We start from the raw sequence: 5,272 nt of genomic DNA on the forward strand, positions 1-5,272 counted from the left end.
CTCGGGTGAAATAAGGATAAGATTTATTGTATGCTTATCCTTCATCAAATTAAATTGATGACCAACAATGGATTTTGCATCCTACTTATTCTTCGTGAAAAGGATTGAGAAGGGATAGCACAAAACTTGAGAAGGTCTTCATGAACCACCGGTAGAATTGAAAAGAACGAATGAATTAAAATGATAGTCAAGGAAAGAGAATCTTGAACGAACCACCGTAAGAATTAGAAAATGACTGATGAAAGAGGATGAATCACCGGGAGAATTAGAAGAACAAATATGCTAGAGGGGATTTATATGCAAAAGAACAAAGAGACAACGAGCTGATAAAGAAGACTTGACAGATACGCCGGGATAATTATAGAACGGTAGCTGAAATGTGAGAACGAAGATTTCTTCGGGAACGATGGCCTCCAGTGAAAAGAAACGGGAAAACAACTCCTGACATACTCCGGATGATTAAGAAAGAATATCTGACAAACTGAAATAATTCAAGAGGATAACATGATGCTAGAACCACGAAACTTCGAGAGAATGGACAAGAATTAAAGGAAAAACTCTTCTTCGGTCTTCAAATGACGACGAGAAACACCACCAAAATACTGAGATACTCCGGGAGAATGAAAAGCGAAGACGTTGAGGCAACAATGAAAATGATTTGAATTGATCTTGGAAAAGATCTGACTGATGAAAATCATACTTACGTCACACTTGGAAAGAATTGAGAATAACTCCGGGGAATTAAAAGAGTCAGGTAAGATCCTGGGAAAAGACCTGTGGGTTAGGGCCCACTGAAGAGATAACACCGTTGGAAAGGGGTGATGAACAGATAGATGATGCCCCAGAACAAATGAAATATTTGAATGAGGTGACAACCTCGAATTAATTGGAACACAGACGAATTTCCTGAGATGTCTTGAGCACTCCGGAAGGATAAACTGGCGAGAGGTGAACGAGCAGGGAAAACACTTGAGCTGAGGAAAACAATATAATCACTACCAAAAATTTTGAATTGAATCCACCGAAAAAGATAAAGAGATGAAGAATGTCAAACAAGACGAGAATTCACCGGTTGAAATGATTGAGGAAAGACTGAAGAGGCTCCACATGAATGAAATTGATGGTCGAAACAGACTCAGGCTCCGGGAATAAAAAGGGTGGGAGGGCGGGAAAACAAAAGCAACTGGAAGAGGGACGCTACGAATATCTTGAAGAGAAAACACCGGTTGAAATCATTGAGGAAAGAAGGCAAAGATTTGGCACGAGTAGGATGGATACTCGATTACGGACTCCGGTTTCGAGAAGAAGAAGGGTGGGCGGGTGGGAAAAAACAACTGAGGATTGAACTTGGCAACGATGAAGAGGCTCGAGTCAACTTGATGAGAAATGCACCGGATCAAAAGAGCTGAGAACCAACGATCAAAAAACCAACTGCGTGATCCTAAAGAAAATTTGAAAGGGAAGAGGAGTAATTCAAAACACCTACGTCAAGATTCCTTACCAGAGCGACGAAGGGGATGAGGAGTAAAAAGAATTCCTACTCTCCGATATAACTAGACTCCGAAAACAGTTTTCTTCTAGACTCAACAACGGCCAAACTACACGATCAAACAAGGGGGCTCCTATGGTCGGTCGAGGATCTGATACCAACTTGTCACGCCCAATATGCGACCCTATCCAAAAGGAACTCGAAGGTCCCACCAAGGATAGACCCGCATATTGAAACGCTTTTGCAAGGTGGATATCATTACATCAACATTACATAATAGATGGGGATACATACATAAGGTATACAAGCCACAAGAATACAACATCACAATACATCAGCGCACCATCCGACTACGGATGAAACACAAACAGAAACTCAAACGACATCCACCCTGCTAGCCCAAGCTGCCGACCTGGAACCTATCCCCTGATCGAAGAAGCAGAAGAAGAACTCAACGCAAGCAAGCATCGCTCTCGCGTCATGATCATCGCATAACCTGTACCTGCAACTGTTGTTGTAGTAATCTGTGAGCCATGAGGACTCAGCAATCCCATTACCATGGGTATCAAGACTAGCAAATCTTAATGGGAAAGGAAGGGGTAAAGTGGTGAGGTTGCAGCAGCGGGTAAGCATATGTGGTGGCTAACATACGCAAATAAGAGCGAGAAGAGAGCAAGCGGAACGGTCGTGCAACTAGCAATGATCAAGAAGTGATCCTGAACTCCTTCTTACGCCAAACATAACCCAAAACCGTGTTCACTTCCTGGACTCCGCCGAAAAGAGACCATCACGGCTACACACTTTATTGATGCGTTTTACTTTGGATCTGGTGTCAAATTATCTACAACCGGACATTAACAAATTCCCATCTGCCCATAACCGCGGGCACGACTTTCGAAAGTTTAAACCCTGCAGGGGTGTCCCAACTTAGCCCATGATAAGCTCTCACGATCAATGAAGGATATTCCTTCTCCCAGGAAGACCCGATCAGACTCGGAATCCCGGTTTACAAGACATTTCGACAATGGTAAAACAAGACCAGCAAAGCCGCCCGATGCGCCGACAATCCCGATAGGAGCTGCACATATCTCGTTCCCAGGGCAACACCGGATGAGACATCCTACGAGTAAAAGCAAACCTCGAGTTTCCCCGAGGGGGCCCCACAGTCTACTCGGTTCGGACCAACACTTAGACAAGCACTGGCCCGGGGGGGCTAAAATAAAGATGACCCTCGAGAGAGCGACTCCCAAGGGAAAAGTATAGGTGGTGGTGAGGCAAATGGTAAAACCAATGTTGGGCCTTGCTGGAGGAGTTTTATTCAAAGCGAACTGTCAAGGGGGTCCCATAAATCACCCAATCGCGTAAGGAACGCAAAATCCGGGAACATAACACCGGTATGACAGAAACTAGGGCGGCAAGAGTGGAACAAAACACCAGGCATAAGGCCAAGTCTTCCACCCTTTACCAAGTATATAGATGCATTAATAATATAAGAGATATTGTGATATCCCAACCAAAATCCTGTCCACCATGGAGCAATCTTCAACTTCACCTGCAACTAGCAACGCTATAAGAGGGGCTGAGCAAAAGCGGTAACATAGCCAAGCAACGGTTTGCTAGGAAGGGTGTCAAAGGTTAGAGGTTCATGGCAATTTGGGAGGCTTGAGGAGCAAAAGATAGGTAACGCAGCAAAGCGATAGAACGAAGCAACTAGCATAGAAATGATAGTAGTGAGATCCAGGGTAGCGGTCATCTTTCCTGAAATCCCGCTAGGAAGAAGAACGAGTCGATGAAGAAGATGAAGCCACGAAGATGAACCAAGCGTAGACGAACGAATCCTCATGATCGCAATGAAACGGGAACTATCGAGAAGAAGCACACAACATAGTAAACACACCACACATGAACAAGGCATGATGCACAACAAGCATGATGCATGACAAGGCTACATGAGGCTACTCATGGCAAGAGATTATGCAAACAAGAGCAACACATCAAGGCAAGTTTAAGTGAGGCCGGGAACAACATATAACAATTCCGGTAAGTCCTCATATGCAAATTTCGAAATAGGTCCATATCTGAATAAATATTATGTTCAAGTTGTTAAACAGCAATTTAAGATGCACCAACATGATCTACACGAGATTCTAGTCAAGTTACATATAAAGTTCATTTAATTCAGAGCTACGGCCTAGAAGATATGAGCTAAACAAGTTAAACATGACATTGATGCAAAAGGCATACAAACATCAAACAAACACCTCAAAACAAGGATTAAACATGATAATATGAAACTACATGCAAAATCAAGCAAGTTTCATATAAAGCACACTCAAAACGGAGCAATGGTGCAACACATACACTTTATACAAGTCATAACAACAATCTGTCCAAAACAGCAACTAGGCATATTGCAAGCATCAAAACAACATGCTACAGGACCTCAACAAGAAAACAAAAGGCATGGGCATGATGTACATGTAAAGCATAACAAAACATGAACACTGAGCTAACTCCAGAAATCACTAGAACATACTCAAACACACATGGTAAGATTGCAAATAATAACAGTTTAGACTTTGCAGAAAATAACATCAGGTTGCAATGTTTAGAGCTATCAAACAACATGTTACAGGAACTTATCATGGCAAACAAAGGCATGGCATGAATATACTAATTGCGTAGATCAAAAGTCCTTTACTGACCATAAGCCAAAAAGGATTAGAAAATATGATGGCACCCATGTAAACATGGCAAGTTATATTACAGATTCAAACATGGCAGGAACAACGATACGAAGGCATGTAGATGAGCTTATGCAACTCACTATAGAGCAAAACATGGCATGGAAAGGCAACCAACAGTAAGAAGGCATGTTTGTGAAACAAACCAAGGCAAGAACAAGTTCATAGCATGCAAGGATCAACTACAACAACCTTGGCAAAATTGAATAACATGTAAACAATCTGTCAGGAAACATTTTGTAGCAAAAGTAGAGCACGAAAATGACATGCTAGACTACTCCATAATTGCAAATAGTGGCATGAATGGCTAGAGCATAACCATATTATCAAAACATCCTTACTGAAGTATCTCAAAATAAGCATGGATCTCTCTGTAGCATCATGTTTACATGGCATCAAAATAACAGCAGAACAGGGACTAAAATCAGCAACATCACGAAGCCTAGTTTACATGCTTGTGCTAGTCACCACATTGATCACAAATATACATGGCATACACCACTGTAAATATGGCATGGCATAGTTCAAAACATATGTAGGGCTCAAGTTCATAAGATGCACACATCAATCATGGCAAAAATGACAAATGAGCATGTTATAACAGTTTCAGCAGATTAACAGCAACATGCACTCTTGCAACGATTATTCAGACATCAAGATGAGCTCAAATGAACATGATGCAATGGAATGAAATGAAGTACTCGTCGAGGCGAACAATTTGACATATTACATGCACGAAATGGAGCTACGGATGCAGAGATATGATGCGATGAACATGGCATGATAATGTCATAGATTCGGGGACTTAGACGAATTTTACCAACTCAGAAAAGTCAGCGGCGGCGCGGGAGACGAGGATGGCCGGAGAACTCGCTGGAGACGACGGGGAAGACGCCGGGGAGTTCGGAGATGGCGGATCCGGACCGGATCTCGCCGGATCCGGCCGGGGCGAGCCGGAGGGGCGACGAGGGAGGCTTGGCAGAGCTCGGCTCCGGCCGGTCGAGGGCGGCGCTCGGAGGAGGAGGCGCGGGGTGGCCAG

Source organism: Triticum dicoccoides, chromosome 1B (assembly GCF_002162155.2).
Source record: "Triticum dicoccoides isolate Atlit2015 ecotype Zavitan chromosome 1B, WEW_v2.0, whole genome shotgun sequence".
NCBI lineage: Eukaryota > Viridiplantae > Streptophyta > Magnoliopsida > Poales > Poaceae > Triticum > Triticum dicoccoides.